Raw genomic sequence first — 21,445 nt, forward strand, 5'->3', positions numbered from 1 at the left:
ATTAGTTTGATGGGTGCGATCATACCGGCACTAATGCACCGGATCCCATCAGACCTCCGCAGTTAAGCGTGCTTGGGCGAGAGTAGTACTAGGATGGGTGACCTCCTGGGAAGTCCTCGTGTTGCACCCCTCGTTTTTGTTTTTTCCGCCTTGCGAGATAAATTGACAAGAAGGACCACTCGTGAGTGGATTTTTGGGAAAATCTCGCCCTGCCCATCGCGTAGCGATGGATTTGGATCAGATCTCCGTTTGGATTGGGATCGGAAGGACGCTAGTATGTCGCTCAAGGATTATTTGAATTTTAACTAGTTTGATGGGTGCGATCATACCAGCACTAATGCACCGGATCCCATCAGAACTCCGCAGTTAAGCGTGCTTGGGCGAGAGTAGTACTAGGATGGGTGACCTCCTGGGAAGTCCTCGTGTTGCACCCCTCGTTTTTGTTTTTTCCGCCTTGCGAGATAAATTGACAAGAAGGACTACTCGGGAGTGGATTTTTCGGGAAATCTCGCCCTGCCCATCGCGTAGCCATGGGTTTGGATCAGATCTCCGTTTGGATTGGGATCGGAAGGACGCTAGTATGTCGCTCAAGGATTATATGAATTTTAAGTAATTAGTTTGATGGGTGCGATCATACCAGCACTAATGCACCGGATCCCATCAGAACTCCGCAGTTAAGCGTGCTTGGGCGAGAGTAGTACTAGGATGGGTGACCTCCTGGGAAGTCCTCGTGTTGCACCCCTCGTTTTTGTTTTTTCCGCCTTGCAAGAGGAATTGACAAGAAGGACCACTCGGGAGTGGATTTTTGGGAAAATCTCGCCCTGCCCATCGCGTAGCGATGGGTTTGGATGAGATCTCCGTTTGGATTGGGATCGGAAGGACGCTAGTATGTCGCTCAAGGATTATTTGAATTTTAAGTAATTAGTTTGATGGGTGCGATCATACCAGCACTAATGCACCGGATCCCATCAGAACTCCGCAGTTAAGCGTGCTTGGGCGAGAGTAGTACTAGGATGGGTGACCTCCTGGGAAGTCCTCGTGTTGCACCCCTCGCTTTTGTTTTTTCCGCCTTGCGAGAGGAATTGACAATAAGGACCAATTGACAAGTGGATTTTTCGAAAAATCGCGCCCTGCCCATCGCGTAGCCAAGGGTTTCGATCAGATCGCCGGTTCGCATTGGGATCAGAAATACGCATGTAGGTCGCCCTAGGATTATATGAATTTTAAATAATTAGTTTGATGGGTGCGATCATACCAGCACTAATGCACCGGATCCCATGAGAACTCTGCAGTCAAGCTTGCTTGGGCGAGAGTAGTACTAGGATGGGGGACCTCCTCGGATGTCGTCGTGTTGCACCCCTCGTTTTTGTTTTTTCCGCATTGCGAGAGGAATTTACAAGAAGGACAACTTGGGAGTGGATTTTTAGGAAAATCGCGCCCTGCCCATCGCGTAGCCAAGGGTTTCGATCAGATCACCGGTTCGCATTGGGATCGGAAATACGCTAGTAGGTCGCCCTAGGATTATATGAATTTTAAATAATTGGTTTGATGGGTGCGATCATACCAGCACAAATGCACCGGAACCCATCAGAACTCCGCAGTTAAGCGTGCTTGGGCGAGAGTAGTACTAGGATGGGTCACCTCCTGGGAAGTCCTCGTGTTGCACCCCTCGTTTTTGTTTTTTCCGCCTTGTGAGAGGAATTGACAAGAAGGACAACTCGGGAGTGGATTTTTAGGAAAATCGCGCCCTGCCCATCGCGTAGCTATGGGTTTCGATCAGATCGCCGGTTCGCATTTTGATCGGAAAGACGCTAGTATTTCGCTGAAGGATTATATGAATTTAAAATAATTAGTTTGTTGGGTGCGATCATACCAGTACTAATGCACCGGATCCCATCAGAACTCCGCAGCTAAGCGTGCTTGGGCGAGAGTAGTACTAGGATGGGTGACCTCCTGGGAAGTCCCCGTGTTGCACCCCTCATTTTTGTTTTTTCCGACTTGCGAGAGGAATTGACAATAAGGACCACTCGGGAGTGGATTTTTAGGAAAATCGCGCCCTGCCGATCGCGTAGCTATGGGTTTTGATCAGATCGCCGGTTCGCATTTGGATCGGAAAGACGCTAGTACGTCGCTCAAGGATTATTTGAATTTTAAGTAATTAGTTTGGATCAGATCTCCGTTTGGATTGGGATCGGAAGGACGCTAGTATGTCGCTCAAGGATTATTTGAATTTTAAATAATTAGTTTGATGGGTGCGATCATACCAGCACTAATGCACCGGATCCCATCAGAACTCCGCAGTTAAGCGTGCTTGGGCGAGAGTAGTACTAGGATGGGTGACCTCCTGGGAAGTCCTCGTGTTGCACCCCTCGTTTTTGTTTTTTCCGCCTTGCGAGATAAATTGACAAGAAGGACCACTCGGGAGTGGATTTTTTGGAAAATCTCGCCCTGCCCATCGCATAGCGATGGGTATGGATCAGATCTCCGTTTGGATTGGGATCGGAAGGACGCTAGTATGTCGCTCAAGGATTATTTGAATTTTAAGTAATTAGTTTGATGGGTGCGATCATACCAGCACTAATGCACCGGATCCCATCAGAACTCCGCAGTTTAGCGTGCTTGGGCGAGAGTTGTACTAGGATGGGTCACCTCCTGGGAAGTCCTCGTGTTGCACCCCACGTTTTTGTTTTTTCCGCCTTCGGAGAGCCATTGACAATAAGGACAACTCGGGAGTGGATTCTTAGGAAAATCGCGCCCTGCCCATCTCGTAGCTATTGGTTTCGATCAGATCGCCGGTTCGCATTTGGATCGGAAAGACGCTAGTACGTCACACTTGGATTATATGAATTTTAAATAATTAGTTTGATGGGCGCGATCATACCAGCACTAATGCACCGGATCCCATTAGAACTCCGCAATTAACCGTGCTTGGTTGAGAGTAGTACTAGGATGGGTGACCTCCTCGGAAGTCCTCGTGTTGCACCCCTCGTTTTTGTTTTTTCCGCCTTGCGAGATAAATTGACAAGAAGGACCACTCAGGAGTGGATTTTTGGGAAAATCTCGCCCTGCCCATTACGTAGCGTTGGGTTTGGATCAGATCTCCGTTTGGATTGGGATCGGAAGGACGCTAGTATGTCGCTCAAGGATTATTTGAATTTTAAGTAATTAGTTTGATGGGTGCGATCATACCAGCACTAATGCACCGGATCCCATCAAAACTCTGCAGTTAAGCGTGCTTGGGCGAGAGTAGTACTAGGATGGGTGACCTCCAGGGAAGTCCTCGTGTTGCACCCCTCGTTTTTGTTTTTTCCGCCTTGCGAGATAAATTGACAAGAAGGACCACTCGTGAGTGGATTTTTGGGAAAATCTCGCCCTGCCCATCGTGTAGCGATGGATTTGGATCAGATCTCCGTTTGGATTGGGATCGGAAGGACGCTAGTATGTCGCTCAAGGATTATTTGAATTTTAAGTAATTAGTTTGATGGGTGCAATCATACCAGCACTAATGCACCGGATCCCATTAGAACTCCGCAGTTAACCGTGCTTGGTTGAGAGTAGTACTAGGATGGGTGACCTCCTCGGAAGTCCTCGTGTTGCACCCCTCGTTTTTGTTTTTTCCGCCTTGCGAGATAAATTGACAAGAAGGACCACTCGTGAGTGGATTTTTGGGAAAATCTCGCCCTGCCCATCGCGTAGCGATGGGATTGGATCAGATCTCCGTTTGGATTGGGATCGGAAGGACGCTAGTATGTCGCTCAAGGATTATTTGAATTTTAAGTAATTAGTTTGATGGGTACGATCATACCAGCACTAATGCACCAGATCCCATCAGAACTCCGCAGTTAAGCGCGCCTGGGCGAGAGTAGTACTAGGATGGGTGACCTCCTGGGAAGTCCTCGTGTTGCACCCCTCGTTTTTGTTTTTTCCGCCTTGCGAGATAAATTGACAAGAAGGACCGCTCGGGAGTGGATTTTTCGGGAAATCTCGCCCTGCCCATCGCGTAGCCATGGGTTTGGATCAGATCTCCGTTTGGATTGGGATCGGAAGGACGCTAGTATGTCACTCAAGGATTATATGAATTTTAAGTAATTAGTTTGATGGGTGCGATCATACCAGCACTAATGCACCGAATCCCATCAGAACTCCGCAGTTAAGCGTGCTTGGGCGAGAGTAATACTAGGATGGGTGACCTCCTGGGAAGTCCTCGTGTTGCACCCCTCGTTGATTTTTTTTCCGCCTTGCGAGATAAATTGACAAGAAGGACCACTCGGGAGTGGATTTTTCGAAAAATCTCGCCCTGCCCATCGCGTAGCCATGGGTTTGGATCAGATCTCCGATTGGATTGGGATCGGAAGGACGCTAGTATGTCGCTCAAGGATTATTTGAATTTTAAGTAATTAGTTTGTTGGGTGCGATCATACCAGTACTAATGCACCGGGTCCCATCAGAACTCCGCAGCTAAGCGTGCTTGGGCGAGAGTAGTACTAGGATGGGTGACCTCCTGGGAAGTCCTCGTGTTGCACCCCTCGTTTTTGTTTTTTCCGCCTTGCGAGATAAATTGACATGAAGGAGCACTCGGGAGTGGATTTTTGGGAAAATCTCGCCCTGCCCATCGCGTAGCCATGGGTTTGGATCAGATCTCCGTTTGGATTGGGATCAGAAGGACGCTAGTATGTCGCTCAAGGATTATATGAATTTTAAGTAATTAGTTTGATGGGTGCGATCATACCAGCACTAATGCACCGGATCCCATCAGAACTCCGCAGTTAAGCGTGCTTGGGCGAGAGTAGTGCTAGGATGGGTGACCTCCTGGGAAGTCCTCGTGTTGCACCCCTCGTTGATTTTTTTTCCGCCTTGCGAGATAAATTGACAAGAAGGAGCACTCGGGAGTGGATTTTTGGGAAAATCTCGCCCGGCCCATCGCGTAGCCATGGGTTTGGATCAGATCTCCGTTTGGATTGGGATCGGAAGGACGCTAGTATTTCGCTCAAGGATTATATGAATTTTAAGTAATTAGTTTGATGGGTGCGATCATACCAGCACTAATGCACCGGATCCCATCAAGAACTCGCAGTTAAGCGTGGGCGAGTAGTACTAGGATGGGTGACCTCCTGGGAAGTCCTCGTGTTGCACCCCTCGTTTTTGTTTTTTCCGCTTTGCGAGATAAATTGACAGAAGGACCACTCGGGAGTGGATTTTTGGGAAAATCTCGCCCTGCCCATCGCGTAGCCATGGGTTTGGATCAGATCTCCGTTTGGATTGGGATCGGAAGGACGCTAGTATGTCGCTCAAGGATTATATGAATTTTAAGTAATTAGGTTGATGGGTGCGATCATACCAGCACTAATGCACCGGATCCCATCAGAACTCCGCAGTTAAGCGTGCTTGGGTGAGAGTAGTACTAGGATGGGTGACCTCCTGGGAAATCCTCGTGTTGCACCCCTCGTTTTTGTTTTTTCCGCCTTGCGAGATAAATTGACAAGAAGGACCACTCGGGAGTGGATTTTTCGGAAAATCTCGCCCTGCCCATCGCGTAGCCATGGGTTTCGATCAGATCGCCGGTTCGCATTGGGATCGGAAATACGCTAGTAGGTCGCCTAGGATTATATGAATTTTAAATAATTGGTTTGATGGTTGCGATCATACCAGCACTAATGCAGCGGATCCCATCAGAACTCCGCAGCTAAGCGTGCTTGGGCGAGTGTAGTACTAGGATGGGTGACCTCCTGGGAAGTCCTCGTGTTGCACCCCTCGTTTTTGTTTTCTCCGCCTTGCGAGATAAATTGACAAGAAGGACCACTCGGGAGTGGATTTTTGAGAAAATCTCGCCCTGCCCATCGCGTAGCCATGGGTTTTGGATCAGATCTCCGTTTGGATTGGGATCGGAAGGACGCTAGTATGTCACTCAAGGATTATATGAATTTTAAGTAATTAGTTTGATGGGTGCGATCATACCAGCACTAATGCACCGGATCCCATCAGAACTCCGCAGTTAAGCGTGCTTGGGCGAGAGTAGTACTAGGATGGGTGACCTCCTGGGAGGTCCTCGTGTTGCACCCCTCTCGCTGATGTTTTTTCCGCCTTGCTATAAAATTGACTGAAGGACCACTCGGGAGTGGGTTTTTCGGAAAATCTCGCCCTGCCCATCGCGTAGCCATGGGTTTGGATCAGATCTCCGTTTGGATTGGGATCGGAAGGACGCTAGTATGTCGCTCAAGGATTATATGAATTTTAAGTAATTAGTTTGATGGGTGCGATCATACCAGCACCAATGCACCGGATCCCATCAGAACTCCGCAGTTAAGCGTGCTTGGGCGAGAGTAGTACTAGGATGGGTGACCTCCTGGGAAGTCCTCGTGTTGCACCCCTCGTTTTTGTTTTTTCCGCCTTGCGAGATAAATTGACAAGAAGGACCAGTCGGGAGTGGATTTTTGGGAAAATCTCACCCTGCCCATCGCGTAGCAATGGGTTTGGATCAGATCTCCGTTTGGATTGGGATCGGAAGGACGCTAGTATTTCGCTGAAGGATTATATGAATTTAAAATAATTAGTTTGTTGGGTGCGATCATACCAGTACTAATGCACCGGATCCCATCAGAACTCCGCAGCTAAGCGTGCTTGGGCGAGAGTGGTACTAGGATGGGTGACCTCCTGGGAAGTCCTCGTGTTGCACCCCTCGTTTTTGTTTTTTCCGTCTTGCGAGATAAATTGACAAGGAGGACCACTCGGGAGTGGATTTTTAGGAAAATCTCGCACTGCCCATCGTGTAGCTATGGGTTTGGATCAGATCTCCGATTGGATTGGGATCGGAAGGACGCTAGTATGTCGCTCTAGGATTATTTGAATTTTAAGTAATTAGTTTGATGTGGGTGCGACTACTCAGCACTACGCACCGGATCCCATCGTAACTCAAACAAAGGGTTGCCAGAGTAGTACTAGGATGGGTGACCACCGGAAGTCCTCGTCAGACCCCTCGTTTTTGTTTTTTCCGCCTTGCGAGATAAATTGACAAGAAGGACCACTCGGGAGTGGATTTTTGGGAAAATCTCGCCCTGCCCATCGCGTAGCCATGGGTTTGGATCAGATCTCCGCTTGGATTGGGATCGGAAGGACGCTAGTAGTATGTCGCTCAAGGATTATATGAATTTTAAGTAATTAGTTTGATGGGTGCGATCATACCAGCACTAATGCACCGGATCCCATCAGAACTCCGCAGTTAAGCGTGCTTGGGCGAGAGTAGTACTAGGATGGGTGACCTCCCGGGAAGTCCTCGTGTTGCACCCCTCGTTTTTGTTTTTTCCGCCTTGCGAGATAAATTGACAAGAAGGAGCACTCGGGAGTGGATTTTTCGGAAAATCTCGCCCTGCCCATCGCCTAGCCATGGGTTTGGATCAGATCTCCGATTGGATTGGGATCGGAAGGACGCTAGTATGTCGCTCAAGGATTATTTGAATTTTAAGTATTTAGTTTGATGGGTGCGATCATACCAACACTAATGCACCGGATCCCATCAGAACTCCGCAGTTAAGCGTGCTTGGGCGAGAGTAGTACTAGGATGGGTGACCTCCTGGGAAGTCCTCGTGTTGCACCCCTCGTTTTTGTTTTTTCCGCCTTGCGAGATAAATTGACAAGAAGGACCACTCTGGAGTGGATTTTTCGGAAAATCTCGCCCTGCCCATCGCGTAGCCATGGGTTTGGATCAGATCTCCGATTGGATTGGGATCGGAAGGACGCTAGTATGTCGCTCAAGGATTATATGAATTTTAAGTAATTAGTTTGACGGGTGCGATCATCCCAGCACTAATGCACCGGATCCCATCAGAACTCCGCAGTTAAGCGTGCTTGGGCGAGAGTAGTACTAGGATGGGTGACCTCCTGGGAAGTCCTCGTGTTGCACCCCTCGTTTTTGTTTTTTCCGCCTTGCGAGATAAATTGACAAGAAGGGGCACTCGGGAGTGGATTTTTGGGAAAATCTCGCCCTGCCCATCGCGTAGCCATGGGTTTGGATCAGATCTCCGTTTGGATTGGGATCGGAAGGACGCTAGTATGTCGCTCAAGGATTATATGAATTTTAAGTAATTAGTTTGATGGGTGCGATCATACCAAAGATCAATGCAACTGCATCCCATCGTAATCTCGGCAGCTAAGCTAAGCAGAGTAGTATTAGGATGGGTGACCTCCTGGGAAGTCCTCGTGTTGCACCCCTCGTTTTTGTTTTTTCCGCCTTGCGAGATAAATTGACAAGAAGGACCACTCGGGGGTGGATTTTTGAGAAAATCTCGCCCTACCCATCGCGTAGCCATGTGTTTGGATCAGATCTCCGTTTGGATTGGGATCGGACGGACGCTAGTATGTCGCTCAAGGATTATATGAATTTTAAGTAATTTGTTTGATGGGTGCGATCATACCAGCACTAATGCACCGGATCCCATCAGAACTCCGCAGTTAAGCGTGCTTGGGCGAGAGTAGTACTAGGATGGGTGACCTCCTGGGAAGTCCTCGTGTTGCACCCCTCGCTTTTGTTTTCTCCGCCTTGCGAGATAAATTGACAAGAAGGACCACTCGGGGGTGGATTTTTGAGAAAATCTCGCCCTGCCCATCGCGTAGCAATGGGTTTGGATCAGTTCTCCGCTTGGATTGGGATCGGAAGGACGCTAGTATGTCGCTCAAGGATTATATGAATTTTAAGTAATTAGTTTGATGGGTGCGATCATACCAGCACTAATGCACCGGATCCCATCAGAACTCCGCAGTTAAGCGTGCTTGGGCGAGAGTAGTACTAGGATGGGTGACCTCCTGGGAAGTCCTCGTGTTGCACCCCTCGTTTTTGTTTTTTCCGCCTTGCGAGATAAATTGACAAGAAGGAGCACTCGGGAGTGGATTTTTGGGAAAATCTCGCCCTGCCCATCGCGTAGCCATGGGTTTGGATCAGATCTCCGTTTGGATTGGGATCGGAAGGACGCTAGTATGTCGCTCAAGGATTATATGAATTTTAAGTAATTAGTTTGATGGGTGCGATCATACCAGCACTAATGCACCGGATCCCATCAGAACTCCGCAGTTAAGCGTGCTTGGGCGAGAGTAGTACTAGGATGGGTGACCTCCTGGGAAGTCCTCGTGTTGCACCCCTCGTTTTTGTTTTCTCCGCCTTGCGAGATAAATTGACAAGAAGGACCACTCGGGGGTGGATTTTTGAGAAAATCTCGCCCTGCCCATCGCGTAGCTATGGGTTTGGATCAGATCTCCGCTTGGATTGGGATCGGAAGGACGCTAGTATGTCGCTCAAGGATTATATGAATTTTAAGTAATTAGTTTGATGGATGCGATCATACCAGCACTAATGCACCGGATCCCATCAGAACTCCGCAGTTAAGCGTGCTTGGGCGAGAGTAGTACTAGGATGGGTGACCTCCTCGGAAGTCCTCGTGTTGCACCCCTCGTTTTTGTTTTTTCCGCCTTGCGAGATAAATTGACAAGAAGGAGCACTCGGGAGTGGATTTTTGGGAAAATCTCGCCCGGCCCATCGCGTAGCCATGGGTTTGGATCAGATCTCCGCTTGGATTGGGATCGGAAGGACGCTAGTATGTCGGTCAAGGATTATATGAATTTTAAGTAATTAGTTTGATGGGTGCGATCATACCAGCACTAATGCACCGGATCCCATCAGAACTCCGCAGTTAAGCGTGCTTGGGCGAGAGTAGTACTAGGATGGGTGACCTCCTGGGAAGTCCTCGTGTTGCACCCCTCGCTTTTGTTTCTTCCGCCTTGCGCGATAAATTGACAAGAAGTGAGTGACGGGAGTGGGATTTTTTGGGAAAATTCGCCTTCTACTATCAAGTAGAGCTACGGGTTTGGATCAGATCTCCGCTTGGATTGACTGAAGGACGCTAGTATGTCGCCTAAGGATTATATGAATTTTAAGTAATTAGTTTGATGGGTGCGATCATACCAGCACTAATGCACCGGATCCCATCAGAACTCCGCAGTTAAGCGTGCTTGGGCGAGAGTAGTACTAGGATGGGTGACCTCCTGGGAAGTCCTCGTGTTGCACCCCTCGCTTTTGTTTTTTCCGCCTTGCGAGATAAATTGACAAGAAGGACCACTCGGGAGTGGATTTTTCGGGAAAATCTCGCCCTGCCCATCGCGTAGCCATGGGTTTGGATCAGATCTCCGTTTGGATTGGGATCGGAAGGACGCTAGTATGTCGCTCAAGGATTATTTGAATTTTAAGTAATTAGTTTGATGGGTGCGATCATACCAGCACTAATGCACCGGATCCCATCAGAACTCCGCAGTTAAGCGTGCTTGGGCGAGAGTAGTACTAGGATGGGTGACCTCCTGGGAAGTCCTCGTGTTGCACCCCTCGTTTTTGTTTTTTCCGCCTTGCGAGATAAATTGACAAGAAGGAGCACTCGGGAGTGGATTTTTGGGAAAATCTCGCCCTGCCCATCGCGTAGCCATGGGTTTGGATCAGATCTCCGTTTGGATTGGGATCGGAAGGACGCTAGTATGTCGCTCAAGGATTATATGAATTTTAAGTAATTAGTTTGATGGGTGCGACCATACCAGCACTAATGCACCGGATCCCATCAGAACTCCGCAGTTAAGCGTGCTTGGGCGAGAGTAGTACTAGGATGGGTGACCTCCTGGGAAGTCCTCGTGTTGCACCCCTCGCTTTTGTTTTTTCCGCCTTGCGAGATAAATTGACAAGAAGGAGCACTCGGGAGTGGATTTTTGGGAAAATCTCGCCCTGCCCATCGCGTAGCCATGGGTTTGGATCAGATCTCCGTTGGATTGGGATCGGAAGGACGCTAGTATGTCGCTCAAGGATTACATGAATTTTAAGTAATTAGTTTGATGGGTGCGATCATACCAGCACTAATGCACCTGATCCCATCAGAACTCCGCAGTTAAGCGTGCTTGGGCGAGAGTAGTACTAGGATGGGTGACCTCCTGGGAAGTCCTCGTGTTGCACCCCTCGTTTTTGTTTTTTCCGCCTTGCGAGATAAATTGACAAGAAGGAGAACTCGGGAGTGGATTTTCTTGTACCGCCTATCAGAAGCCATGGGTTTGGATCACATCTCCGTTTGGATTGGGATCGAAGGACGCTAGTATGTCGCTCAAGGATTATATGAATTTTAAGTAATTAGTTTGATGGGTGCGATCATACCAGCACTAATGCACCGGATCCCATCAGAACTCCGCAGTTAAGCGTGCTTGGGCGAGAGTAGTACTAGGATGGGTGACCTCCTGGGAAGTCCTCGTGTTGCACCCCTCGTTTTTGTTTTCTCTGCCTTGCGAGATAAATTGACAAGAAGGACCACTCGGGGGTGGATTTTGGTACCCGCCTCAGCCCATCGTGTGATAGCCATGGGTTTGACTGCATCTCCGCTTGATCAGATCTAAGGACGCTTAGTATGTCGCCTCAAGGATTATATGAATTTTAAGCAATTAGTTTGATGGGTGCCACCATAACAGCACTAATGCACCGATCCTCTGTAACTCCGCAGTTAAGCGTGCTTGGGCGAGAGGAGTACTAGGATGGGTGACCTCCTGGGAAGTCCTCGTGTTGCACCCCTCGTTTTTGTTTTTTCTGCCTTGCGAGATAAATTGACAAGAAGGAGCACTCGGGAGTGGATTTTTCGGGAAATCTCGCCCTGCCCATCGCGTAGCCATGGGTTTGGATCACATCTCCGCTGGATTAGACCGAAGGACGCTAGTATGTCGCTCAAGGATTATATGAATTTTAAGTAATTAGTTTGATGGGTGCGATCATACCAGCACTAATGCACCGGATCCCATCAGAACTCCGCAGTTAAGCGTGCTTGGGCGAGAGTAGTACTAGGATGGGTGACCTCCTGGGAAGTCCTCGTGTTGCACCCCTCGTTTTTGTTTTTTCCGCCTTGCGAGATAAATTGACAAGAAGGAGCACTCGGGAGTGGATTTTTGGGAAAATCTCGCCCTGCCCATCGCGTAGCCATGGGTTTGGATCAGATCTCCGTTTGGATTGGGATCGGAAGGACGCTAGTATGTCGCTCAAGGATTATATGAATTTTAAGTAATTAGTTTGATGGGTGCGATCATACCAGCACTAATGCACCGGATCCCATCAGAACTCCGCAGTTAAGCGTGCTTGGGCGAGAGTAGTACTAGGATGGGTGACCTCCTGGGAAGTCCTCGTGTTGCACCCCTCGTTGATTTTTTTTCCGCCTTGCGAGATAAATTGACAAGAAGGACCACTCGGGAGTGGATTTTTCGGAAAATCTCGCCCTGCCCATCGCGTAGCCATGGGTTTGGATCAGATCTCCGATTGGATTGGGATCGGAAGGACGCTAGTATGTCGCTCAAGGATTATTTGAATTTTAAGTATTTAGTTTGATGGGTGCGATCATACCAGCACTAATGCACCGGATCCCATCAGAACTCCGCAGTTAAGCGTGCTTGGGCGAGAGTAGTACTAGGATGGGTGACCTCCTGGGAAGTCCTCGTGTTGCACCCCTCGTTTTTGTTTTTTCCGCCTTGCGAGATAAATTGACAAGAAGGAGCACTCGGGAGTGGATTTTTGGGAAAATCTCGCCCTGCCCATCGCGTAGCCATGGGTTTGGATCAGATCTCCGTTTGGATTGGGATCGGAAGGACGCTAGTATGTCGCTCAAGGATTATATGAATTTTAAGTAATTAGTTTGATGGGTGCGATCATACCAGCACTAATGCACCGGATCCCATCAGAACTCCGCAGTTAAGCGTGCTTGGGCGAGAGTAGTACCAGGATGGGTGACCTCCTGGGAAGTCCTCGTGTTGCACCCCTCGTTTTTGTTTTCTCCGCCTTGCGAGATAAATTGACAAGAAGGACCACTCGGGGGTGGATTTTTGAGAAAATCTCGCCCTGCCCATCGCGTAGCAATGGGTTTGGATCAGTTCTCCGTTTGGATTGGGATCGGAAGGACGCTAGTATGTCGCTCAAGGATTGTATGAATTTTAAGTAATTAGTTTGATGGGTGCGATCATACCAGCACTAATGCACCGGATCCCATCGGAACTCCGCAGTTAAGCGTGCTTGGGCGAGAGTAGTACTAGGATGGGTGACCTCCTGGGAAGTCCTCGTGTTGCACCCCTCGTTTTTGTTTTTTCCGCCTTGCGAGATAAATTGACAAGAAGGACCACTGCGAGTGATTTTTTCGAAATCACGCCTTATCGCCAGAAGCCATGGGTTTGGACGTCGACTCGCTTGATTGGATCGAAGGACTTAGTGTATGTCGCTTCAAGGATTATATGAATTTTAAGTAATTAGTTTGATGGGTGCGATCATACCAGCACTAATGCACCGGATCCCATCAGAACTCCGCAGTTAAGCGTGCTCGGGCGAGAGTAGTACTAGGATGGGTGACCTCCTGGGAAGTCCTCGTGTTGCACCCCTCGTTTTTGTTTTCTCCGCCTTGCGAGATAAATTGACAAGAAGGACCACTCGGGAGTGGATTTTTGAGAAAATCTCGCCCTGCCCATCGCGTAGCCATGGGTTTTGGATCAGATCTCCGTTTGGATTGGGATCGGAAGGACGCTAGTATGTCGCTCAAGGATTATATGAATTTTAAGTAATTAGGTTGATGGGTGCGATCATACCAGCACTAATGCACCGGATCCCATCAGAACTCCGCAGTTAAGCGTGCTTGGGCGAGAGTAGTACTAGGATGGGTGACCTCCTGGGAAGTCCTCGTGTTGCACCCCTCGTTTTTGTTTTCTCCGCCTTGCGAGATAAATTGACAAGAAGGACCACTCGGGGGTGGATTTTTGAGGAAATCTCGCCCTGCCCATCGCGTAGCCATGGGTTTGGATCAGATCTCCGTTTGGATTGGGATCGGAAGGACGCTAGTATGTCGCTCAAGGATTATATGAATTTTAAGTAATTAGTTTGATGGGTGCGATCATACCAGCACTAATGCACCGGATCCCATCAGAACTCCGCAGTTAAGCGTGCTTTGGCGAGAGTAGTACTAGGATGGGTGACCTCCTGGGAAGTCCTCGTGTTGCACCCCTCGTTTTTGTTTTTTCCGCCTTGCGAGAAAAATTGACAAGAAGGACCACTTTCGAGGGTGAATTTTTGAAAATCTGCTTCACTGCCCTTCAGCGTAACCATGGGTTTCTTGAATCGAATCCGTTTGGATTGGGATCGGAAGGACGCTAGTATGTCGCTCAAGGATTATATGAATTTTAAGTAATTAGTTTGATGGGTGCGATCATACCAGCACTAATACACCGGATCCCATCAGAACTCCGCAGTTAAGCGTGCTTGGGCGAGAGTAGTACTAGGATGGGTGACCTCCTGGGAAGTCCTCGTGTTGCACCCCTCGTTTTTATTTTTTCGGCCTTGCGAGATAAATTGACAAGAAGGACCACTCGGGAGTGGATTTTTGAGAAAATCTCGCCCTGCCCATCGCGTAGCCATGGGTTTTGGATCAGATCTCCGTTTGGATTGGGATCGGAAGGACGCTAGTATGTCGCTCAAGGATTATATGAATTTTAAGTAATTAGTTTGATGGGTGCGATCATACCAGCACTAATGCACCGGATCCCATCAGAACTCCGCAGTTAAGCGTGCTTGGGCGAGAGTAGTACTAGGATGGGTGACCTCCTGGGAAGTCCTCGTGTTGCACCCCTCGTTTTTTTTCTCCGCCTTGCGAGATAAATTGACAAGAAGGACCACTCGGGGGTGGATTTTTGGGAAAATCTCGCCCTGCCCATCGCGTAGCCATGGGTTTGGATCAGATCTCCGTTTGGATTGGGATCGGAAGGACGCTAGTATGTCGCTCAAGGATTATATGAATTTTAAGTATTAGTTTGATGGGTGCGATCATACCAGCACTAATGCACCGGATCCCATCAGAACTCCGCAGTTAAGCGTGCTTGGGCGAGAGTAGTACTAGGATGGGTGACCTCCTGGGAAGTCCTCGTGTTGCACCCCTCGTTTTTGTTTTTTCCGCCTTGCGAGATAAATTGACAAGAAGGACCACTCGGGAGTGGATTTTTTGGGAAAATCTCGCCCTGGCCATCGCGTAGCGATGGGTTTGGATCAGATCTCCGTTTGGATTGGGATCGGGAGGACGCTAGTATGTCGCTCAAGGATTATTTGAATTTTAAGTAATTAGTTTGATGGGTGCGATCATACCAGCACTAATGCACCGGATCCCATCAGAACTCCGCAGTTAAGCGTGCTTGGGCGAGAGTAGTACTAGGATGGGTGACCTCCTGGGAAGTCCTCGTGTTGCACCCCTCGTTTTTGTTTTTTCCGCCTTGCGAGATAAATTGACAAGAAGGACCACTCGGGGGTGGATTTTTGAGAAAATCTCGCCCTGCCCATCGCGTAGCTATGGGTTTGGATCAGATCTCCGTTTGGATTGGGATCGGAAGGACGCTAGTATGTCGCCCAAGGATTATATGAATTTTAAGTAATTAGTTTGATGGGTGCGATCATACCAGCACTAATGCACCGGATCCCATCAGAACTCCGCAGTTAAGCGTGCTTGGGCGAGAGTAGTGCTAGGATGGGTGACCTCCTGGGAAGTCCTCGTGTTGCACCCCTCGTTTTTGTTTTTTCCGCCTTGCGAGATAAATTGACAAGAAGGAGCACTCCGGAGTGGATTTTTGGGAAAATCTCGCCCTCCCCATCGCGTAGCCATGGGTTTGGATCAGATCTCCGTTTGGATTGGGATCTGAAGGACGCTAGTATGTCGCTCAAGGATTATATGAATTTTAAGTAATTAGTTTGATGGGTGCGATCATACCAGCACTAATGCACCGGATCCCATCAGAACTCAGCAGTTAAGCGTGGTTGGGCGAGAGTAGTACTAGGATGGGTGACCTCTGGGGAAGTCCTCGTGTTGCACCCCTCGTTTTTATTTTTTCCGCCTTGCGAGATAAATTGACAAGAAGGACCACTCGGGAGTGGATTTTTAGGAAATCATACGCCCATCAGCGTAGCCATGGGTTTGAATGGAATCTAGTTTGGATTGGGGATGGGTGGTAATAATGGCTCAGGATTATGAATTTTAAATAATTAGTTTGATGGGCGCGATCATACCAGCACTAATGCACCGGATCCCATTAGAACTCCGCAGTTAACCGTGCTTGGTTGAGAGTAGTACTAGGATGGGTGACCTCCACGGAAGTCCTCGTGTTGCACCCCTCGTTTTTGTTTTTTCCGCCTTGCGAGATAAATTGACAAGAAGGAGCACTCGGGAGTGGATTTTTGGGAAAATCTCGCCCTGCCCATCGCGTAGCCATGGGTTTGGATCAGATCTCCGTTTGGATTGGGGTCGGAAGGACGCTAGTATGTCGCTCAAGGATTATATGAATTTTAAGTAATTAGTTTGATGGGTGCGATCATACCAGCACTAATGCACCGGATCCCATCAGAACTCCGCAGTTAAGCGTGCTTTGGCGAGAGTAGTACTAGGATGGGTGACCTCCTGGGAAGTCCTCGTGTTGCACCCCTCGTTTTTGTTTTCCATGTGCGAGACTCAAATTGACAGAGCACTCACGGGGGTGGATTTTTGAGAAAATCTCGCCCTGCCCATCGCGTAGCTATGGGTTTGGATCAGATCTCCGTTTGGATTGGGATCGGAAGGACGCTAGTATGTCGCTCTAGGATTATTTGAATTTTAAGTAATTGGTTTGATGGGTGCGATCATACCAGCACTAATGCACCGGATCCCATCAGAACTCCGCAGTTAAGCGTGCTTGGGCGAGAGTAGTACTAGGATGGGTGACCTCCTGGGAAGTCCTCGTGTTGCACCCCTCGTTTTTGTTTTTTCCGCCTTGCGAGATAAATTGACAAGAAGGAGCACTTGGGAGTGGATTTTTGGGAAAATCTCGCCCTGCCCATCGCGTAGCCATGGGTTTGGATCAGATCTCCGTTTGGATTGGGATCGGAAGGACGCTAGTATGTCGCTCCAGGATTATATGAATTTTAAGTAATTAGTTTGATGGGGGCGATCATACCAGCACTAATGCACCGGATCCCGAACTCATGATTAAGCGTGCTTGAGGCGAGTAGTATTACTAGGATGGAGCCTCGCGGGAAGTCACCGTGTTGCACCGTTTTGTTTTCAGCCTTGAAATAGAATTGACAAGAAGGAGCACTGGTGGATTTTTTTGAAGAAATCTCGCCCACGCCCATCAGTAGCCATGGGTTTGGATCAGATCTCCGTTTGGATTGGGATCGGAAGGACGCTAGTATGTCGCTCAAGGATTATATGAATTTTAAGTAATTAGTTTGATGGGTGCGATCATACCAGCACTAATGCACCGGATCCCATCAGAACTCCGCAGTTAAGCGTGCTTGGGCGAGAGTAGTACTAGGATGGGTGACCTCCTGGGAAGTCCTCGTGTTGCACCCCTCGTTTTTGTTTTCTCCGCCTTGCGAGATAAATTGACAAGAAGGACCACTCGGGAGTGGATTTTTGAGAAAATCTCGCCCTGCCCATCGCGTAGCCATGGGTTTGGATCAGATCTCCGTTTGGATTGGGATCGGAAGGACGCTAGTATGTCGCTCAAGGATTATATGAATTTTAAGTAATTAGTTTGATGGGTGCGATCATACCAGCACTAATGCACCGGATCCCATCAGAACTCCGCAGTTAAGCGTGCTTGGGCGAGAGTAGTACTAGGATGGGTGACCTCCTGGGAAGTCCTCGTGTTGCACCCCTCGTTTTTGTTTTCTCCGCCTTGCGAGATAAATTGACAAGAAGGACCACTCGGGGGTGGATTTTTGAGAAAATCTCGCCCTGCCCATCGCGTAGCATGGGTTTGGATCAGATCTCCGTTTGGATTGGGATCGGAAGGACGCTAGTATGTCGCTCAAGGATTATATGAATTTTAAGTAATTAGTTTGATGGGTGCGATCATACCAGCACTAATGCACCGGATCCCATCAGAACTCCGCAGTTAAGCGTGCTTGGGCGAGAGTAGTACTAGGATGGGTGACCTCCTGGGAAGTCCTCGTGTTGCACCCCTCGTTTTTGTTTTTTCCGCCTTGCGAGATAAATTGACAAGAAGGACCACTCGGGAGTGGATTTTTGGGAAAATCTCGCCCTGCCCATCGCGTAGCCATGGGTTTGGATCAGATCTCCGTTTGGATTGGGATCGGAAGGACGCTAGTATGTCGCTCAAGGATTATATGAATTTTAAGTAATTAGTTTGATGGGTGCGATCATACCAGCACTAATGCACCGGATCCCATCAGAACTCCGCAGTTAAGCGTGCTTGGGCGAGAGTAGTACTAGGATGGGTGACCTCCTGGGAAGTCCTCGTGTTGCACCCCTCGTTTTTGTTTTTTCCGCCTTGCGAGATAAATTGACAAGAAGGAGCACTCGGGAGTGGATTTTTGGGAAAATCTCGCCCTGCCCATCGCGTAGCCATGGGTTTGGATCAGATCTCCGTTTGGATTGGGATCGGAAGGACGCTAGTATGTCGCTCAAGGATTATATGAATTTTAAGTAATTAGTTTGATGGGTGCGATCATACCAGCACTAATGCACCGGATCCCATCAGAACTCCGCAGTTAAGCGTGCTTGGGCGAGAGTAGTACTAGGATGGGTGACCTCCTGGGAAGTCCTCGTGTTGCACCCCTCGTTTTTGTTTTTTCCGCCTTGCGAGATAAATTGACAAGAAGGACCACTCGGGAGTGGATTTTTGGAAAATCTCGCCCTGCCCATCGCGTAGCCATGGGTTTGGATCAGATCTCCGTTTGGATTGGGATCGGAAGGACGCTAGTATGTCGCTCAAGGATTATATGAATTTTAAGTAATTAGTTTGATGGGTGCGATCATACCAGCACTAATGCACCGGATCCCATCAGAACTCCGCAGTTAAGCGTGCTTGGGCGAGAGTAGTACTAGGATGGGTGACCTCCTGGGAAGTCCTCGTGTTGCACCCCTCGTTTTTGTTTTTTCCGCCTTGCGAGATAAATTGACAAGAAGGACCACTCGGGAGTGGATTTTTGGGAAAATCTCGCCCTGCCCATCGCGTAGCCATGGGTTTGGATCAGATCTCCGTTTGGATTGGGATCGGAAGGACGCTAGTATGTCGCTCAAGGATTATATGAATTTTAAGTAATTAGTTTGATGGGTGCGATCATACCAGCACTAATGCACCGGATCCCATCAGAACTCCGCAGTTAAGCGTGCTTGGGCGAGAGTAGTACTAGGATGGGTGACCTCCTGGGAAGTCCTCGTGTTGCACCCCTCGTTTTTGTTTTTTCCGCCTTGCGAGAGGAATTGACAATAAGGACAACTCGGGAGTGGATTTTTCGAAAAATCGCGCCCTGCCCATCGCGTAGCCAAGGGTTTCGATCAGATCGCCGGTTCGCATTGGGATCAGAAATACGCATGTAGGTCTCCCTAGGATTATATGAATTTTAAATAATTAGTTTGATGGGTGCGATCATACCAGCACTAATGCACCGGATCCCATCAGAACTCTGCAGTCAAGCTTGCTTGGGCGAGAGTCGTACTAGGATGGGGGACCTCCTCGGATGTCGTCGTGTTGCACCCCTCGTTTTTGTTTTTTCCTCGTGAGAGGAATTGACAAGAAGGACAACTCGGGAGTGGATTTTTAGGAAAATCGCGCCCTGCCCATCGCGTAGCTATGGGTTTCGATCAGATCGCCGGTTCGCATTTGGATCGGAAAGACGCTAGTACGTCGCACTAGGATTATATGAATTTTCAATAATTAGTTTGATGGGCGCGATCATACCAGCACTAATGCACCGGATCCCATTAGAACTCCGCAGTTAACCGTGCTTGGTTGAGAGTAGTACTAGGATGGGTGACCTCCTCGGAAGTCCTCGTGTTGCACCCCTCGTTTTTGTTTTTTCCGCCTTGCAAGAGGAATTTACAAGAAGGACAACTTGGGAGTGGATTTTTAGGAAAATCGCGCCCTGCCCATCGCGCAGCCAAGGGTTTCGATCAGATCACCGGTTCGCATTGGGATCGGAAATACGCTAGTAGGTCGCCCTAGGATTATATGAATTTTAAATAATTGGTTTGATGGGTGCGATCATACCAGCACAAATGCATCGGAACCCATCAGAACTCCGCAGTTAAGCGTGCTTGGGCGAGAGTAGTACTAGGATGGGTCACCTCCTGGGAAGTCCTCGTGTTGCACCCCTCGTTTTTGTTTTTTCCTCCTTGTGAGAGGAATTGACAAGAAGGACAACTCGGGAGTGGATTTTTAGGAAAATCGCGCCCTGCCCATCGCGTAGCTATGGGTTTCGATCAGATCGCCGGTTCGCATTTGGATCGGAAAGACGCTAGTACGTCGCACTAGGATTATATGAATTTTAAATAATTAGTTTGACGGGTGCGATCATACCAGCACTAATGCACCGGATCCCATTTCAACTCCGCATTTAACCGTGCTTGGGCGAGAGTAGTACTAGGATGGGTGACCTCTTGGGAAGTCCGTGTTATCCTTTTGTTTTCCGACTTCGCGGAATTGACAATAAGGACCACTCGGGAGTGGATTTTTAGGAAAATCGCCCCCTGCCGATCGCGTAGCTATGGGTTTTGATCAGATCGCCGGTTCGCATTTGGATCGGAAAGACGCTAGTACGTCGCACTAGAATTATATGAATTTTAAATAATTAGTTTGATGGGCGCGATCATACCAGCACTAATGCACCGGATCCCATTAGAACTCCGCAGTTAACCGTGCTTGGTTGAGAGTAGTACTAGGATGGGTGACCTCCTCGGAAGTCCTCGTGTTGCACCCCTCGCTTTTGTTTTTTCCGCCTTGCAAGAGGAATTGACAAGAAGGACCACTCGGGAGTGGATTTTTCGAAAATCGCGCCCTGCCCATCGCGTAGCTAAGGGTTTCGATCAGATCTCCGGTTCGCATTCGGATCGGAAATACGCTAGTAGGTCGCCCTAGGATTATATGAATTTTAAATAATTAGTTTGACGGGTGCGATCATACCAGCACAACTGCACCAGAACCCATCAGGACTCCGCAGTTAAGCGTGCTTGGTTGAGAGTTGTACTAGGATGGGTGACCTCCTCGGAAGTCCTCGTGTTGCACCCCTCGTTTTTGTTTTTTCCGCCTTGTGAGAGGAATTGACAAGAAGGACAACTCGGGAGTGGATTTTTAGGAAAATCGCGCCCTGCCCATCGCGTAGCTATGGGTTTCGATCAGATCTCCGGTTCGCATTTGGATCGGAAAGACGCTAGTACGTCGCACTAGAATTATATGAATTTTAAATAATTAGTTTGATGGGCGCGATCATACCAGCACTAATGCACCGAATCCCATTAGAACTCCGCAATTAACCGTGCTTGGTTGAGAGTAGTACTAGGATGGGTGACCTCCTCGGAAGTCCTCGTGTTGCACCCCTCGTTTTTGTTTTTTCCGCCTTGCAAGAGGAATTGACAAGAAGGACCACTCGGGAGTGGAT

The 21,445-nt window shown here is 48.7% G+C and overlaps 64 non-coding genes and 3 pseudogenes across 64 annotated transcripts; all 67 read left to right on the top strand.

The window, feature by feature from the left end:
• Positions 1–11: 11 nt before the first annotated feature.
• On the top strand, positions 12–130 carry LOC118346625. Its single transcript, XR_004799916.1, has one exon. It is a non-coding gene; the product is annotated as a 5S ribosomal RNA (ribosomal RNA).
• Positions 131–315: 185 nt separating this feature from the next.
• LOC118346604 lies at positions 316–434 on the top strand. The gene has a single exon (XR_004799895.1). It is a non-coding gene; the product is annotated as a 5S ribosomal RNA (ribosomal RNA).
• Positions 435–623: 189 nt separating this feature from the next.
• Positions 624–742, top strand: LOC118346615. The gene has a single exon (XR_004799906.1). It is a non-coding gene; the product is annotated as a 5S ribosomal RNA (ribosomal RNA).
• A 189-nt stretch (positions 743–931) lies between these two features.
• Positions 932–1,050, top strand: LOC118346626. Its single transcript, XR_004799917.1, has one exon. It is a non-coding gene; the product is annotated as a 5S ribosomal RNA (ribosomal RNA).
• Positions 1,051–1,241: 191 nt separating this feature from the next.
• Positions 1,242–1,360, top strand: LOC118346589. Its single transcript, XR_004799883.1, has one exon. It is a non-coding gene; the product is annotated as a 5S ribosomal RNA (ribosomal RNA).
• A 190-nt stretch (positions 1,361–1,550) lies between these two features.
• On the top strand, positions 1,551–1,669 carry LOC118346640. Its single transcript, XR_004799931.1, has one exon. It is a non-coding gene; the product is annotated as a 5S ribosomal RNA (ribosomal RNA).
• Positions 1,670–1,859: 190 nt separating this feature from the next.
• On the top strand, positions 1,860–1,978 carry LOC118346628. The gene has a single exon (XR_004799919.1). It is a non-coding gene; the product is annotated as a 5S ribosomal RNA (ribosomal RNA).
• A 272-nt stretch (positions 1,979–2,250) lies between these two features.
• On the top strand, positions 2,251–2,369 carry LOC118346637. Its single transcript, XR_004799928.1, has one exon. It is a non-coding gene; the product is annotated as a 5S ribosomal RNA (ribosomal RNA).
• A 189-nt stretch (positions 2,370–2,558) lies between these two features.
• LOC118346577 lies at positions 2,559–2,677 on the top strand. The gene has a single exon (XR_004799871.1). It is a non-coding gene; the product is annotated as a 5S ribosomal RNA (ribosomal RNA).
• Positions 2,678–2,867: 190 nt separating this feature from the next.
• On the top strand, positions 2,868–2,986 carry LOC118346587. Its single transcript, XR_004799881.1, has one exon. It is a non-coding gene; the product is annotated as a 5S ribosomal RNA (ribosomal RNA).
• Positions 2,987–3,175: 189 nt separating this feature from the next.
• LOC118346578 lies at positions 3,176–3,294 on the top strand. The gene has a single exon (XR_004799872.1). It is a non-coding gene; the product is annotated as a 5S ribosomal RNA (ribosomal RNA).
• A 189-nt stretch (positions 3,295–3,483) lies between these two features.
• On the top strand, positions 3,484–3,602 carry LOC118346583. The gene has a single exon (XR_004799877.1). It is a non-coding gene; the product is annotated as a 5S ribosomal RNA (ribosomal RNA).
• Positions 3,603–3,791: 189 nt separating this feature from the next.
• LOC118346580 lies at positions 3,792–3,910 on the top strand. The gene has a single exon (XR_004799874.1). It is a non-coding gene; the product is annotated as a 5S ribosomal RNA (ribosomal RNA).
• A 189-nt stretch (positions 3,911–4,099) lies between these two features.
• LOC118346641 lies at positions 4,100–4,218 on the top strand. The gene has a single exon (XR_004799932.1). It is a non-coding gene; the product is annotated as a 5S ribosomal RNA (ribosomal RNA).
• Positions 4,219–4,407: 189 nt separating this feature from the next.
• On the top strand, positions 4,408–4,526 carry LOC118346636. Its single transcript, XR_004799927.1, has one exon. It is a non-coding gene; the product is annotated as a 5S ribosomal RNA (ribosomal RNA).
• Positions 4,527–4,715: 189 nt separating this feature from the next.
• On the top strand, positions 4,716–4,834 carry LOC118346630. The gene has a single exon (XR_004799921.1). It is a non-coding gene; the product is annotated as a 5S ribosomal RNA (ribosomal RNA).
• A 189-nt stretch (positions 4,835–5,023) lies between these two features.
• On the top strand, positions 5,024–5,136 carry LOC118346592 (annotated as a pseudogene).
• A 188-nt stretch (positions 5,137–5,324) lies between these two features.
• LOC118346629 lies at positions 5,325–5,443 on the top strand. The gene has a single exon (XR_004799920.1). It is a non-coding gene; the product is annotated as a 5S ribosomal RNA (ribosomal RNA).
• Positions 5,444–5,632: 189 nt separating this feature from the next.
• LOC118346642 lies at positions 5,633–5,751 on the top strand. Its single transcript, XR_004799933.1, has one exon. It is a non-coding gene; the product is annotated as a 5S ribosomal RNA (ribosomal RNA).
• A 190-nt stretch (positions 5,752–5,941) lies between these two features.
• LOC118346622 lies at positions 5,942–6,060 on the top strand. Its single transcript, XR_004799913.1, has one exon. It is a non-coding gene; the product is annotated as a 5S ribosomal RNA (ribosomal RNA).
• Positions 6,061–6,249: 189 nt separating this feature from the next.
• LOC118346623 lies at positions 6,250–6,368 on the top strand. The gene has a single exon (XR_004799914.1). It is a non-coding gene; the product is annotated as a 5S ribosomal RNA (ribosomal RNA).
• Positions 6,369–6,557: 189 nt separating this feature from the next.
• LOC118346638 lies at positions 6,558–6,676 on the top strand. The gene has a single exon (XR_004799929.1). It is a non-coding gene; the product is annotated as a 5S ribosomal RNA (ribosomal RNA).
• A 489-nt stretch (positions 6,677–7,165) lies between these two features.
• Positions 7,166–7,284, top strand: LOC118346621. Its single transcript, XR_004799912.1, has one exon. It is a non-coding gene; the product is annotated as a 5S ribosomal RNA (ribosomal RNA).
• Positions 7,285–7,473: 189 nt separating this feature from the next.
• On the top strand, positions 7,474–7,592 carry LOC118346632. The gene has a single exon (XR_004799923.1). It is a non-coding gene; the product is annotated as a 5S ribosomal RNA (ribosomal RNA).
• Positions 7,593–7,781: 189 nt separating this feature from the next.
• LOC118346627 lies at positions 7,782–7,900 on the top strand. Its single transcript, XR_004799918.1, has one exon. It is a non-coding gene; the product is annotated as a 5S ribosomal RNA (ribosomal RNA).
• Positions 7,901–8,394: 494 nt separating this feature from the next.
• Positions 8,395–8,513, top strand: LOC118346582. The gene has a single exon (XR_004799876.1). It is a non-coding gene; the product is annotated as a 5S ribosomal RNA (ribosomal RNA).
• A 189-nt stretch (positions 8,514–8,702) lies between these two features.
• LOC118346593 lies at positions 8,703–8,821 on the top strand. Its single transcript, XR_004799886.1, has one exon. It is a non-coding gene; the product is annotated as a 5S ribosomal RNA (ribosomal RNA).
• Positions 8,822–9,010: 189 nt separating this feature from the next.
• On the top strand, positions 9,011–9,129 carry LOC118346596. The gene has a single exon (XR_004799887.1). It is a non-coding gene; the product is annotated as a 5S ribosomal RNA (ribosomal RNA).
• A 189-nt stretch (positions 9,130–9,318) lies between these two features.
• LOC118346639 lies at positions 9,319–9,437 on the top strand. Its single transcript, XR_004799930.1, has one exon. It is a non-coding gene; the product is annotated as a 5S ribosomal RNA (ribosomal RNA).
• A 189-nt stretch (positions 9,438–9,626) lies between these two features.
• LOC118346597 lies at positions 9,627–9,745 on the top strand. The gene has a single exon (XR_004799888.1). It is a non-coding gene; the product is annotated as a 5S ribosomal RNA (ribosomal RNA).
• A 190-nt stretch (positions 9,746–9,935) lies between these two features.
• On the top strand, positions 9,936–10,054 carry LOC118346598. The gene has a single exon (XR_004799889.1). It is a non-coding gene; the product is annotated as a 5S ribosomal RNA (ribosomal RNA).
• Positions 10,055–10,244: 190 nt separating this feature from the next.
• LOC118346599 lies at positions 10,245–10,363 on the top strand. Its single transcript, XR_004799890.1, has one exon. It is a non-coding gene; the product is annotated as a 5S ribosomal RNA (ribosomal RNA).
• A 189-nt stretch (positions 10,364–10,552) lies between these two features.
• On the top strand, positions 10,553–10,671 carry LOC118346576. Its single transcript, XR_004799870.1, has one exon. It is a non-coding gene; the product is annotated as a 5S ribosomal RNA (ribosomal RNA).
• A 188-nt stretch (positions 10,672–10,859) lies between these two features.
• Positions 10,860–10,978, top strand: LOC118346633. The gene has a single exon (XR_004799924.1). It is a non-coding gene; the product is annotated as a 5S ribosomal RNA (ribosomal RNA).
• A 178-nt stretch (positions 10,979–11,156) lies between these two features.
• On the top strand, positions 11,157–11,275 carry LOC118346600. Its single transcript, XR_004799891.1, has one exon. It is a non-coding gene; the product is annotated as a 5S ribosomal RNA (ribosomal RNA).
• A 186-nt stretch (positions 11,276–11,461) lies between these two features.
• On the top strand, positions 11,462–11,578 carry LOC118346595 (annotated as a pseudogene).
• Positions 11,579–11,764: 186 nt separating this feature from the next.
• On the top strand, positions 11,765–11,883 carry LOC118346601. Its single transcript, XR_004799892.1, has one exon. It is a non-coding gene; the product is annotated as a 5S ribosomal RNA (ribosomal RNA).
• A 189-nt stretch (positions 11,884–12,072) lies between these two features.
• Positions 12,073–12,191, top strand: LOC118346602. Its single transcript, XR_004799893.1, has one exon. It is a non-coding gene; the product is annotated as a 5S ribosomal RNA (ribosomal RNA).
• Positions 12,192–12,380: 189 nt separating this feature from the next.
• Positions 12,381–12,499, top strand: LOC118346603. Its single transcript, XR_004799894.1, has one exon. It is a non-coding gene; the product is annotated as a 5S ribosomal RNA (ribosomal RNA).
• A 189-nt stretch (positions 12,500–12,688) lies between these two features.
• LOC118346619 lies at positions 12,689–12,807 on the top strand. Its single transcript, XR_004799910.1, has one exon. It is a non-coding gene; the product is annotated as a 5S ribosomal RNA (ribosomal RNA).
• A 189-nt stretch (positions 12,808–12,996) lies between these two features.
• Positions 12,997–13,115, top strand: LOC118346624. Its single transcript, XR_004799915.1, has one exon. It is a non-coding gene; the product is annotated as a 5S ribosomal RNA (ribosomal RNA).
• A 182-nt stretch (positions 13,116–13,297) lies between these two features.
• On the top strand, positions 13,298–13,416 carry LOC118346620. Its single transcript, XR_004799911.1, has one exon. It is a non-coding gene; the product is annotated as a 5S ribosomal RNA (ribosomal RNA).
• A 190-nt stretch (positions 13,417–13,606) lies between these two features.
• On the top strand, positions 13,607–13,725 carry LOC118346605. The gene has a single exon (XR_004799896.1). It is a non-coding gene; the product is annotated as a 5S ribosomal RNA (ribosomal RNA).
• A 189-nt stretch (positions 13,726–13,914) lies between these two features.
• On the top strand, positions 13,915–14,033 carry LOC118346634. The gene has a single exon (XR_004799925.1). It is a non-coding gene; the product is annotated as a 5S ribosomal RNA (ribosomal RNA).
• A 193-nt stretch (positions 14,034–14,226) lies between these two features.
• Positions 14,227–14,345, top strand: LOC118346618. The gene has a single exon (XR_004799909.1). It is a non-coding gene; the product is annotated as a 5S ribosomal RNA (ribosomal RNA).
• A 190-nt stretch (positions 14,346–14,535) lies between these two features.
• On the top strand, positions 14,536–14,654 carry LOC118346606. Its single transcript, XR_004799897.1, has one exon. It is a non-coding gene; the product is annotated as a 5S ribosomal RNA (ribosomal RNA).
• Positions 14,655–14,840: 186 nt separating this feature from the next.
• Positions 14,841–14,959, top strand: LOC118346607. The gene has a single exon (XR_004799898.1). It is a non-coding gene; the product is annotated as a 5S ribosomal RNA (ribosomal RNA).
• A 190-nt stretch (positions 14,960–15,149) lies between these two features.
• LOC118346608 lies at positions 15,150–15,268 on the top strand. Its single transcript, XR_004799899.1, has one exon. It is a non-coding gene; the product is annotated as a 5S ribosomal RNA (ribosomal RNA).
• Positions 15,269–15,457: 189 nt separating this feature from the next.
• Positions 15,458–15,576, top strand: LOC118346631. Its single transcript, XR_004799922.1, has one exon. It is a non-coding gene; the product is annotated as a 5S ribosomal RNA (ribosomal RNA).
• Positions 15,577–15,765: 189 nt separating this feature from the next.
• On the top strand, positions 15,766–15,884 carry LOC118346581. The gene has a single exon (XR_004799875.1). It is a non-coding gene; the product is annotated as a 5S ribosomal RNA (ribosomal RNA).
• A 177-nt stretch (positions 15,885–16,061) lies between these two features.
• Positions 16,062–16,180, top strand: LOC118346586. The gene has a single exon (XR_004799880.1). It is a non-coding gene; the product is annotated as a 5S ribosomal RNA (ribosomal RNA).
• Positions 16,181–16,369: 189 nt separating this feature from the next.
• On the top strand, positions 16,370–16,488 carry LOC118346635. Its single transcript, XR_004799926.1, has one exon. It is a non-coding gene; the product is annotated as a 5S ribosomal RNA (ribosomal RNA).
• Positions 16,489–16,673: 185 nt separating this feature from the next.
• On the top strand, positions 16,674–16,792 carry LOC118346609. The gene has a single exon (XR_004799900.1). It is a non-coding gene; the product is annotated as a 5S ribosomal RNA (ribosomal RNA).
• Positions 16,793–17,274: 482 nt separating this feature from the next.
• LOC118346610 lies at positions 17,275–17,393 on the top strand. The gene has a single exon (XR_004799901.1). It is a non-coding gene; the product is annotated as a 5S ribosomal RNA (ribosomal RNA).
• A 189-nt stretch (positions 17,394–17,582) lies between these two features.
• LOC118346611 lies at positions 17,583–17,701 on the top strand. Its single transcript, XR_004799902.1, has one exon. It is a non-coding gene; the product is annotated as a 5S ribosomal RNA (ribosomal RNA).
• A 188-nt stretch (positions 17,702–17,889) lies between these two features.
• On the top strand, positions 17,890–18,008 carry LOC118346612. The gene has a single exon (XR_004799903.1). It is a non-coding gene; the product is annotated as a 5S ribosomal RNA (ribosomal RNA).
• Positions 18,009–18,197: 189 nt separating this feature from the next.
• LOC118346613 lies at positions 18,198–18,316 on the top strand. The gene has a single exon (XR_004799904.1). It is a non-coding gene; the product is annotated as a 5S ribosomal RNA (ribosomal RNA).
• A 189-nt stretch (positions 18,317–18,505) lies between these two features.
• On the top strand, positions 18,506–18,624 carry LOC118346614. Its single transcript, XR_004799905.1, has one exon. It is a non-coding gene; the product is annotated as a 5S ribosomal RNA (ribosomal RNA).
• Positions 18,625–18,812: 188 nt separating this feature from the next.
• LOC118346616 lies at positions 18,813–18,931 on the top strand. Its single transcript, XR_004799907.1, has one exon. It is a non-coding gene; the product is annotated as a 5S ribosomal RNA (ribosomal RNA).
• A 189-nt stretch (positions 18,932–19,120) lies between these two features.
• Positions 19,121–19,239, top strand: LOC118346617. The gene has a single exon (XR_004799908.1). It is a non-coding gene; the product is annotated as a 5S ribosomal RNA (ribosomal RNA).
• Positions 19,240–19,429: 190 nt separating this feature from the next.
• LOC118346590 lies at positions 19,430–19,548 on the top strand. Its single transcript, XR_004799884.1, has one exon. It is a non-coding gene; the product is annotated as a 5S ribosomal RNA (ribosomal RNA).
• Positions 19,549–19,735: 187 nt separating this feature from the next.
• Positions 19,736–19,854, top strand: LOC118346584. The gene has a single exon (XR_004799878.1). It is a non-coding gene; the product is annotated as a 5S ribosomal RNA (ribosomal RNA).
• A 190-nt stretch (positions 19,855–20,044) lies between these two features.
• On the top strand, positions 20,045–20,163 carry LOC118346579. Its single transcript, XR_004799873.1, has one exon. It is a non-coding gene; the product is annotated as a 5S ribosomal RNA (ribosomal RNA).
• A 190-nt stretch (positions 20,164–20,353) lies between these two features.
• Positions 20,354–20,470, top strand: LOC118346594 (annotated as a pseudogene).
• Positions 20,471–20,648: 178 nt separating this feature from the next.
• LOC118346585 lies at positions 20,649–20,767 on the top strand. Its single transcript, XR_004799879.1, has one exon. It is a non-coding gene; the product is annotated as a 5S ribosomal RNA (ribosomal RNA).
• Positions 20,768–20,956: 189 nt separating this feature from the next.
• Positions 20,957–21,075, top strand: LOC118346588. Its single transcript, XR_004799882.1, has one exon. It is a non-coding gene; the product is annotated as a 5S ribosomal RNA (ribosomal RNA).
• Positions 21,076–21,265: 190 nt separating this feature from the next.
• LOC118346591 lies at positions 21,266–21,384 on the top strand. Its single transcript, XR_004799885.1, has one exon. It is a non-coding gene; the product is annotated as a 5S ribosomal RNA (ribosomal RNA).
• Positions 21,385–21,445: the final 61 nt, after the last annotated feature.

Source organism: Juglans regia, unplaced genomic scaffold (genome assembly GCF_001411555.2).
Source record: "Juglans regia cultivar Chandler unplaced genomic scaffold, Walnut 2.0 Scaffold_797, whole genome shotgun sequence".
Classification (NCBI taxonomy): domain Eukaryota; kingdom Viridiplantae; phylum Streptophyta; class Magnoliopsida; order Fagales; family Juglandaceae; genus Juglans; species Juglans regia.